Source organism: Lissotriton vulgaris, chromosome 3_1 (assembly GCF_964263255.1).
Source record: "Lissotriton vulgaris chromosome 3_1, aLisVul1.2, whole genome shotgun sequence".
In the NCBI taxonomy this organism is placed as follows: Eukaryota; Metazoa; Chordata; class Amphibia; order Caudata; family Salamandridae; genus Lissotriton; species Lissotriton vulgaris.
In genome coordinates, this window is record NC_141689.1 from 1,447,804,081 (window position 1) to 1,447,816,174 (window position 12,094).

A 12,094-nucleotide genomic window follows, 5' to 3' on the forward strand; every position below is an offset into this window, starting at 1 on the left:
CTCAGTCTCCCATACAAATACTTGGGCAACCAATCAATAACCCATATAGTTACTCATATAGCTACTTATCAACACATGCAACAGTTTACAGAACAACAGACATAATGATGCACAAATTAAGACAGTTTAGTTACTAACCCATGCACTCAGTGAGACACATTTAATCACTCACTCATACAGTCAGTCATGCACCTACTAAATCCTTCATCCAGACACTTATACATCCACTCATTCTTCAATATGTAAGACATATTTTAACTTTACAGAAACATACAGTCACTGGATGTTGTCATCAGTGATGTCATCAGTGATGTCATTTGAGATGTCATCAGTGATGTCATCAGTGATGTCACTGACCATGTCATGAATGATGTAATATGTGACATCATCAGCAGTGGATTGCGGGTGCGCGATATATAGTTAGTGCAACTAACTATATATGGAATTTCAATGGTTTTGTGTGAGTAAAATAAGGTTTTGTAAATGCGAATTCCTAACTATATATGGTCTATAACCTATGGTTTTTTCAGTGAATTTTCAAGGTTTTGTAAATGCTAATTCCTAACTATATATGGTCTATAGCCTATGGTTTTTTCAGTGAATATATATATATACATACATATATAAACATATATCATCGGTATATCTATATAAATACAAACATAAATGCATGCATACATATACTTATATGCATTTTAGGGTTGTTAGGGCGTTTTCGTGTGTATTATGTTGCTTTTTTAGGGCTTTTGGGTCAATTAAGTAGGGTTCCCGGAGCCTAGGGCTGAGGGGCCGGTTCAGTTTCGTGCGTATTGGTGTTGGCAAGGTTTTGAGGGATTTTGGCGGTTTTTGGTCGAGATTTGGCCGTTTTATGGCTTTTTTTGTGTTTGCGGGGGGTGCGTATTCGGGTTGAAATTCGACCCCGTTCCAGTGGATGGATTGGGCTGATTTTTGGTGAGATGTTAGGGAATCGCTGGAACTAGTGTCCAGCCAAGTTTGAAGCGGATCGGAGCAGTGGAAGTGCTTTAAAGAGCAATTTTTGTGCGGAGTAGCGAATTGCCATGTTATTCAATGGGAGTTTTTGGTGCGCATGGAGAAGGTGAATTTGGGGTGTTCCAGTTGCGCTAGAGGGACGGGGCTTGGGTGAGCTGTAGGGAGAGTGGATCGGCAGGTGTGCCAAATTTTTGGGATTTGTTGGCCGAAGGGAAGGGTGTGCTTGGGCAAAGTCGATTTGGTGAAAACGGTGCGTTATTTACATGAAAGTTGAAAAAACACTAATAAAAGCAAAGCTAAAAAGCCACCTCATTACAAACAGAGTGGCTTTAACTTAAACGAGGGCGAGATCTATTGCATTTTCAATGCTTGTTTACTTTGGTTCCATCAAGAAGGCATTCAGATGTGTCACACATTTGCCATAAATTCTGAATGTTAGCACTCTAGTTGCACATTAGATCACTGTAGTAATGCTACTGCTCACCAGGGACGTCTGCTGCTGGTATTCAAAGTGCATGTTTCAGTCTGCATGTCAGATTTTTTTTAATGAAATAGAAGAGGATTTGAGAAGTCACTCAAAATGATCCCTAATTTTTCTTTCTGAAGCACTAATCATACTTTCTATGGCAAAATTAACCCCCTCATGTTGTTCCTTTTTAAATTGAGTGTTTTCAGACTTACCACTTCATTCCAATCAAGATGGCTTCTGGTGTGCCATACTTTTGTCATAAGTAAGACTGTTAGCGCTCTAGTTGTTCTTTAGAACACTCTGGGACATTCTGTCATTGGGCTATACTTGGGGTACATCTGGGTGATATTTGGGCTACATTTAGGCTCTTTTGTCTCTGGTGGCCATCTTGGGAGACTATGTCAGAATTTTTTTATGAAATTGAAGAGGGTTTGAGAAGTCACTCAAAATGTGCCCTAATTTTTCTTTCTGCAGCACTAATCATAATTCATATGGCAAAATATACCCCCTCATTTTGTTCCTTTTTAAATTAAATGTTTTAAGAGTTACCACTTTATTCCAATCAAGATGGCTTCAGGTGTGCCATACCTTTGTAATAAGTAGGACTGTTAGCGCTCTAGTTGTTCTTTAGAACACTCTGGGACATTCTGTCATTGGGCTATACTTGGGCTACATCTAGGTGATATTTGGGCTACATTTGGGCTCTTTTGTCTCTGGTGGCCATTTTGGGAGACTGCATGTCAGAATTTTTTAATCAAATAGAAGAGGATTTGAAAAGTCACTCAAAATGTGCCCTAATTTTTCTTTCTGCAGCACTAATAATACCTTCTATTGCATGATATACCCCCTCATTTTGTTCCTTTTTAAATTAAATGTCTTAAGAGTTACCACTTTATTCCCATCACGATGGCTCCAGGTGTGCTATACCTTTGTAATAAGTAGGACTGTTAGCGCTCTAGTTGTTCTTTAGAACACTCTGGGACATTCTGTCATTGGGCTATACTTGGGCTACATCTGGGTGATATTTGGGCTACATTTGGGCTCTTTTGTCTCTGGTGGCCATTTTGGGAGACTGCATGTCAGAATGTTTTAATGAAATAGAAAAGGATTTGAGAAGTCACTCAAAATGTGCCCTAATTTTTCATTCTGCAGCACTAATCATACTTTCTATGGTAAAATATACCCCCTCATGTTGTTTCTTTTTAAATTAAATGTTTTAAGAGTTACCACTTTATTCCAATCAAGATGGCTTCAGGTGTGCCATACCTTTGTAATAAGTAGGACTGTTAGCGCTCTAGTTGTTCTTTAGAACACTCTAGGAGGCTGCAGTAGAACACAAAGGAATCAACTGACAGTCTCTGTCCTTGTTGGATGTACATGTTTTACTGAGAATGTCAGACTTCATTTTCACATGACTGAGAAAGATAATGTGAATTTACAGAAAATATGCTTTCAGTTTAGCTTATAGATCCCCTTCCAAACCACTGTGGGAAAATCATGAGATATTAGTTTTCTTTCAAACAATATTCATGATACCACAGCAGAAGGTTTTTTCACATGGTAAAATCACCTTAGAACCCACCACAATTCCTAAAACGAGTATGGTACCATCAACAAATGATTTATAATGTAACTAAAGTCCTAAAACCCTCTATTAACTACAATGCTTTTTAATGAGGTGCTATCATGTATATTGGTCCCAAGATGGCTGCCAACACTTCTTGGATGAAGTGCTGACAGCCAATCAGATCAGATGTGTGGTTAGGCTCCGCCCAGATATATATCTTTTTTTGAACCTAAATTACTCAAAATCCACTGGAGCACATATATTGAGACCTAGCAAAGGCACATCGGGCTAACAGTCCCTACAATTTTGCCAAGTTTCGTGCAAATCCATTCAGCCGTTCGAGCTAAAAGTGAGGCCAACCGCCCTATGGAAATTAACATGGGAAAAACGCGTTTTGGGACCCCCCTTTTTTCTCGGCCCCCCCTTGATGAAACCCCCCAAATTGTCAGGGGCTGCTTAGAAACAAAATGTTCCATTTTCCTGAAAATTTCAGCCAATTCCGTCCACAAACGCCAAAGTTATTAGACATAGAATTTTCAAAAATCCCATAGAGAAAAAATCCTAACTATATATACCTACTGGCGACCGCCAGTAGGTAATATATATATATATATATATATATGTATGTATGTATGTATGTATGTATGTATATATATATATATATATATATATATATATATATATATATATATATATATATATATATATATATATATATATCGAAATGAAAAGCTGATCACAGCATTGGGACGCCTCTGACTTCGTGCTTAAGTAGCTTAAATACAATTTATAGGTGCTGAACAACTCATTTTAGTTGCATTGCGGGGACATTCCCTGCCCACCTTTCCCACTTTATCACTAAAACACAGGTGTTTGGACACACACTCACTCACTCACGGAATAAGTCCTATTCACATACAGCACACTTTGCACCTTTGATCCACATTTCCATAATCATTAGAAAATCGTGAGACATATCTGGTAGCAATAAGGGAAATGACATGTTAGTGAACAGTAAAAGGCCCCCTCTCTTGCCACATAAACACAGTTGGCGGAAGCATATAAGGTTATAATAATGCTCCGACCAATGATGTAAACATGCCGAGATGATTTTTGTGTATACGTTGCGCATTAATATTGTGAAAGTAAGGCGGTGTTGAATTGTCAACACATGCATTGAAACATATGAATTAGGTACGATGCGCATGTTATGTGTATAATAGCATGGACAAAGTATGATGTAAGCGAAATACACAAATACTTGGGGTGGTTAACGTGATAGAAACACTCATTGGCAGTAATTTCTCTATGTCTATTGACGGTTGGGCCGGATATAATGGATTGTTACGAGTGACAAATTCACCAGAGTTTATTGAATTAATTATTGGAATCATGAAGCAATAATTTTTGCAATGAATTTATTTTGGTTCACATAGTATGACATTGTTTGAAACATATTGAGTTATACTTTTGCGATCTTTGTGAGATTTTCTCTATGTCCATTAGCCATTTGGCCTATTTCTAAGGGAAATGGAAGTATGGGAAGTGACTAGACGAAGGCAAATGCCGAAACGCGTCGTCCTTAAAGTTTTGGTGCACAATAAATCTGTTGTGCTTTTTCCTGGTGTGCCGGCTCTTGATTTCCACCATCTGGGTGTGGATCAAGAAAATTGATGATAAAGAAAGAGGCCACTGCTGCCACTGGCTGGCACCAACGTCATGGGAGGGTAGACGGCTGAAGCAGTGATTTGGTGAAAGAAACCAAATATATATATATATATATATATATATATATATATATATATATATATATATATATATATATATATATATATATTCACAGAAAAAACCATAGGTTATAGTGGATATATAGTTAGGAATTTGCATTTACAAAACCTTGAAAATTCAATGAAAAAACCATTGGTTTTAGGCCATATATAGTTAGGGATTTGCATTTACAAAACCTTATTTTACTCGCATAAAACCATTGAAATTCCATATATAGTTATAAGCGCTAACTATATATCGCGCACCCGCAATCCACTGCTGATGATGTCACATATTACATCATTCATGACATGGTTAGTGACATCACTGATGACATCACTGATGACATCTCAAATGACATCACTGATGACATCACTGATGACAACATCCAGTGACTGTATGTTTCTGTAAAGTTAAAATATGTCTTACATATTGAAGAATGAGTGGATGTATAAGTGTCTGGATGAAGGATTTAGTAGGTGCATGACTGACTGTATGAGTGAGTGATTAAATGTGTCTCACTGAGTGCATGGGTTAGTGACTAAACTGTTTTAATTTGTGCATCATTATATCTGTTGTTCTACAAACTGCTGCATATGTTGATCAGTAGCTATATGAGTAACTGTATGGGTTATTCATTGGTTGTCCAAGTATTTGTATGGGAAACTGAGTGTGTGTGTATGGGTGGCTGGGAGGTGTGTGACTGTACATAGATGTGTGAGTAGTTGATTCACTATATGTATGGATTCAAAAGTGTATGTGGAAACAGCTGTATGGGCGGTTGACTGTGCATGAGTGTATTAGTGAGTGAATGGATATCTCAGTGCTACATGTCAAATTAAGTACATATGTAAAACACAGTACATGTGAGAGTTGACATCTATAAATAACTGTGCATAAGAGCCAGTGAATGTGTGAGTGGCTGTATGGATCATTGTGAACATGTATCAGAGATTGTATAAGAGAGTAAAGTAAATATGTGTTAGTATATGTTTGAATAAGTAAGGTGTGTATAACTGTATAGTTGAGAAAATGGAGGTGTGATTGATTTTTGGCATAACTGACTAGGTGTGTGAGTAACTCCATGGATGAGTGACAGTCTGTGACTGTCTGTTTACACTGATTGTATCTAAGGTTATATTAGAGTCTGAAGAGGTTCATGGTATTATCACATGAATGATATCATCAGTGATGTTATCAGTCATGTCAAATGAGATGTTTTCAGTGATGTCATCAGTGATGTCATTTGAGATGTCATCAGTGATGTCATCAGTGATGTCACTAACCATGTCATGAATGATGTAATATGTGACATCATCAGCAGTGGATTGCGGGTGCGCGATATATAGTTAGCGCTTATAACTATATATGGAATTTCAATGGTTTTATGCGAGTAAAATAAGGTTTTGTAAATGCAAATCCCTAACTATATATGGCCTAAAACCAATGGTTTTTTCATTGAATTTTCAAGGTTTTGTGAATGCAAATTCCTAACTATATATCCACTATAACCTATGGTTTTTTCTGTGAATTTCATTGGTTTTTTAATAGCGAATATGAAAAGCTTTAAAATATCAAGTACGTGATAGATAAAAACATTTTCGTATTTATGCACGCTGATGTGCTTTGAACGCTGCCCCCCCCCTCCCCTCTTTTCTCTTAGTAGTACTCTCTCTTTGCAGATAGTGAACGGTAGTTAACGCAGGCCTTTGCCCCCGTTGTAATCCGTCATGCCTGCTTGTCTCTCCATTTGATTGATTGTTATCCAAGCATTTACTGTTTTAGAATTGGTTCTCTTTGGATCATTCTCTATTTACAAACAAGCACAAAGTTGCAATACTCTGTTTAGTCTTTGCAGATAGTGAAAAATCGTGTAAAAAAATAAAAGTAATCGAGCAAAATCAGTAGGCCACTAATTGGATCTCTTTTTGACCTCGCTAAAATAGAAATATTAGGAACAACCCTTCATGAGAAATACGAAAATAGTGAGATGAACTGAGCTCCACACCATGAGGGCTGCAAGACAGCTCGACTCCGTCACCCACCCCGCCCAAAATAACGACAAACCCTATGCAAATATTAAAAATATAGACAACACACCAGCAAAGAAACAGGGTAAAACATTTTATTAAATAACTATTTAAATAACTATTTTATACTTTTTATTGCCCGATCCGGCTAGCTCAATCGATCGAGCATGAAACTCATGCACTCTGATAGCAAGCGTTGCTACTGATGCTATGCAGACCAAAACTGGTTTTCAGTTTGTACATTTTTCTAGATTTTTCAATCCAAGGTTGGTTGACTTTGTAGAACGATGGCTTCAGATTTTCAACATACGGTGTGGTGGCGCGGACTGGGAGGGGGCGCTTCGCTCCTGCCCCCTCCCCAAGTAAGTTTTTCATACGTGAAAGTACGTTAATGGTTTTGGTCCCTGAGTTGCTTCAATGTCACTGCCATTCTCAAATGGCATAAGTTCTGGATGTTGGGTGCCATAGTTAAGAGTTCTGAGCAGTGCTTGTAACACTGTCTGAAGCTTATTTCCACCTACTGCAGCTTCACTATTCTCAAAGTAAGTGAGTGTCGTTTGTGGACCTGACTGCATTAGAAAACAATGTGATATGTTACCTTCCTAAACAGCTTGACGGAGGCCCCTGAGGGGCGGTGTGATGGCCATGGACTCGGAGAAGACGCTTGGCTCCGACACCCTCCCCAAGTCTTATAGCACTGGTGTAGCCTGAGATCGCCCCCGACATAAGCGGCCGGCTCCCGGGGTCCGGCGGAACTTTTTGCCTTTTGATGACTCTTCAATTCTGGACCTTGTCCCACAATCCGTTTGACCTGAAGACACGCTGTAGTGGGGCGCCCCTTTACCGTTTCAGTTGCCATTCCGCCCGCTTTTGCTACACTGTGCCTCTTCCGCCATTCTGCTGTTTACCGCCCGCTCTTGCGACTACAGCGTCTCGCTCATCATGTAGTTGAGTTGCTCCCGCTCTTGCGTTGCAGCGATAGGCGGCTGCCACAGGACTCTTAAAATGGCGGACGGCTCTTCGGTTTTGGGCCTGGTCCACTGAAATGGCCCTGGGACACCTTGGAACTCGGACGCTTGCCTGCTAGGGCTTGGGATCCATTCTCGAAAAGCGTCCCCTCAGCCGTGAAGATTCTACAAAAGTCTTGGGGGCCCCCGACTCCCGCAGGCTTCTGGTGGGGAGCGGCTGCCATGATTGCTCGTGGAATGGCCACGACGGAGCTACGAGATGGTAGTGCTCTCATGCTGACGCCAGCTTTAGTCTGAAACATCCAGAAACACTGTAGACTACCAATTCGATCAGTTCCGGTAGCGCCCCAACATGACCCGGAAGAGAAGAACTTGCCCTCCCCTCTTTGACTGATGGTTCTTGTTGCCTGTCCCCTCTGTTGTCATTTAACAGAACTTTTTGGACTGCTGAAAGGGGTTGTGTTCCGAACGCAGGTTGGTGGAGACATTTTGACTATATTCTTGACCTACGTTGTCGCGTAATGCGTTATATGACACGCCGCGTTAGCGCACCCGGAAGTGATCCGAGGCGCGGCGCGCAGCGCGTAACATAAGCATAACAGGTCATGTGACTTGTTAATAAAACTTTTCATTGGTTCATTTTGCTTTTGTTATTTTAATGATGAAAAGCTTGGTCATATGACCTAAAAATTACGCTTTTTATTGTTTTCGAACATTATTTTTTTTAAAACATATATGTTATAATATTTCAGGCTAATGTACTTTCCCGGAAAATTTACAACTGTCCTGCAAGTAAAATATATTCCTTTTTCGAGAAAAAGGGCGTTTCTTCGTTCCATGACGGAGCCGTTGAGTAAAAGAGACTCGGCCTGCTGTCTTAGTCGCCGATACGCCTGATTATCAGATTCTTATCGATCACTTTATGTTGCAGAAATGAAAAACACAACTGCCCTTGACCATTTATCTTTACTGCGTTCCTACATATTATACCTTTTATCCGTCATGTAATTGGACTGCTTTATTTCACTTGCCTTTTACTGATTCGAAAACAGTGACTAAAAGTAAAAACTTTACCAATGTAAATACTACTACCGTGTTTTGTTTTAAAAACCTTTATTGTGAAAATGTCAGTATACAAATACGGGCCTATAACCACGTGGGCCGGCCACGGAGCAAACTGAAATCGTATATGATGAGGAGACATTTACATTATAGAGGAACGTAACGGGCGGGCCATTAGGTTGCAAGAACTAAGGTGTCTAACAGTTGCGGAATCGGTGGACGTACATTTTGTAATTAAAATACGACAGGGCCACTTACAATAACATTTTCTAGATATACATTTGCGGGCAAGGAGTTACGAGTCCCATTTATACCGGCGCCATTTTGGGCGAGGCCGGGCAGGTCCAAGATATAGTCAAAATGTCTCCACCAACCATCGGCCAGACCAGAACCCCTTTCGGCCCTTTATGCTACAAGATGGTGTCTTCCATTCAGAAAATATTGTTGGCAGCATTTTGAAAGGAAACAGAAACAGCCGTTCTCCTAGTGAGTTTCACATTGTTACATTTAGGAAGAATGTTGAAGAGTAGTATGTGGAAAATCTGAAGCCATTTTTCTACAAACTCTCAATCAGACTTGGATAGAAAAAAAAATCCTGAAGAATGTACAAACTGAAAACCAATTTTTGTCTGTATAGCATCAACAGCAACGCTTGAGTCAGCTTTGTGTCAAGCCGCCATTTTCATTCAATCAATAGCGTCCCCCTGCACACATTCAGGGACCTGGTCGTGTCTTCAGATGAAACGGATTGTAGGAAAAGAAGCAGAAAGAAAAAGGAAAAAAGTTCCGCCGGACCTCGGGAGCCGGCCGCCTATGTCATGTGCGACCTTTGGCCACACCAGGGCAATAGTGAAGCTGCAGCAGGTGCAAATAAGCTTCAGACAGTCTTACAAGCACTGCTCAGAAATCTCAACTGAGGCACTCAACATCCAGGACTTGCCATTCGGATCTTGGCGCCTTGTGCTGGTTCCGACCTATTCACACATCGGTCCACTACTGACATCACCTCATAAGCCAACGGGGCACCCCACGCCGACTTTCGGCGCAGCATTGTAGGATGGCCACACCAGTGCGGCAACTTGCTGGACACAACCTTGGTGCCATCCGGATCTCGGCGCGTTCGACTCACTGTACCGCAAGAGTGACCGCAACTCAGCTGGACACGCCGTCTTTCGGCGCAGCATTGTAGGATGGCCACACCAGTGCGGCAATTTGCTGGACACCACCTCGGTGCCATCCGGATCTCGGCGCGTTCGAGTCACTGTACCGCAAGAGTGACCGCAACTCAGCTGGACACGCCGTCTTTCGGCGCAGCATTGTAGGAAGGCCACACCAGTGCGGCAATTTGCTGGACACCACCTCGGTGCCATCCGGATCTCGGCGCGTTCGAGTCACTGTACCGCAAGAGTGACCGCAACTCAGCTGGACACGCCGTCTTTCGGCGCAGCATTGTAGGATAGCCACACCAGTGCAGCAACTTGCTGGACACTAACTCGGTGCCATCCGGATCTCGGCGCGTTGTGCTGCCTTCGGCCTATTCGCACATCGGTCTGCTACTGACGCCGCCTCACGTGCCAACGGATTTTCTACGCTTTTTGTAGCCCTATGCCGCATAACAGGTCATGTGACTTGTTTATAAAACTTTTCATTGGATCATTTTACTTTTGGTTTCCTAAAGATGGAAGGCTTGGTCATATGACCTAAAAATAACACTTTTCATTGGTTTAGAACATTTTTTTTTCCCAAACGATGAAAGCCCCACCTTGTTTCTGCATCATTCAGACTGAAGCTGGCGTCAGCATGAGAGCACCACCATCTCGTGGCTCCGTCGTGGTCATTCCGCGAGCAATCATGGCAGCCGCTCCCCACCGGAAGCCTGCGGGAGTCGGGGGCCCCCAAGACTTTTGTAGAATCTTCACGGCTGAGGGGACGCTTTTCGAGAATGGATCCCAAGCCCTAGCAGGCAAGCGTCCGAGTTCCAAGGTGTCCCAGGGCCATTTCAGTGGACCAGGCCCAAAACCGAAGAGCCGTCCGCCATTTTAAGAGTCATGTGGCAGGCGCCTATCGCTGCACTGCAAGAGTGGGAGCAACTCAACAACATGGTGAGCGAGACGCTGTAGCCGCAAGAGCGGGCGCAACTCAGCTGGATGGCCGCCACCTGGGGAGGCCCGTTCACGCCGCCTCCCGCACGCCCCCCCCCCCCCGGGCCGCCGCACGCAAATTTTCGGAGCAGCATTGTAGGATACCAAAACCAGTGCGGCAGTTTACTGGACATCACCTGGGTGCCATCAACATCTCAGCGCGTTCTGCTGCCTTGGGACTATTCGCACAACAGACCGCTACTGACGAGGCCTCCCCCCGCCCCACCCGGGACGCCCCACGCCAATTTTCGGAGCAGCATTGTAGGATCCCAAAACCAGTGCGGCACCCAGGCGACATCACCTGGGTGCCGTCCAGAACTCTGCACGTTGTGCTGCCTTGGGACTATTCGCACAAAAGACAGCTTCTGACCATTGTTGCTTTTTTGGGTGAAAATTTTTAAATGTTTTTACAGTTTTTGTTCCGTTCATTATAGTTAAATGTTAATAAAGTTTTAAAATCTAACTTTGTTGGAGTGCTATATATGTTTAAAAAATCGAGTGAATGGGGCCTTGAATCGAGTTATTGTCATGTGTGGGCTTTGCAAGTGTACTGCTACAAGATCGGACATTTCAAACTCAAATGCACGTTCTTTTTCTTACCTTTCCGAAGCATGGAGCGCAATAGCAGGCAGAGAAAGGGTGATGCACGTGTTGAACACTGCCTGGCCTGGCAAGTTGCTGGCAGTGCCCCCCCGCCCGCTCCTGAAAGAGGGCACACACACACCGCCGCCCCGAGTACTTCACAAATCTTTAAAAGACCATGCGCTTGTTCATGAGGCTTAAATGGTTTATCACCCCTTCTAGAACCCCTGCATCGACCCTCTGACGTTTCCTGGAAGAATTAGCACGTAACACAATACCAAGCCCTGTCAGCTGAAACCCCCGAGAAATCATGGGGCATATTATCAAGGGGGTTTATTTCCGCTTTTTGGGCTTTAAAAGCCAAAAAAAAAAGAGATAAAATTATCTCCCTATTACCAAGCTGTCGCTAACACCAGTTAGTGACAGCTAAAAGGTGATAGCGACCATCTTGGGCCCCGCTTTGCATATCAGTGATATTTATCACTAATGACATGCAAAGTGGGCGTGCCAAGATTTTA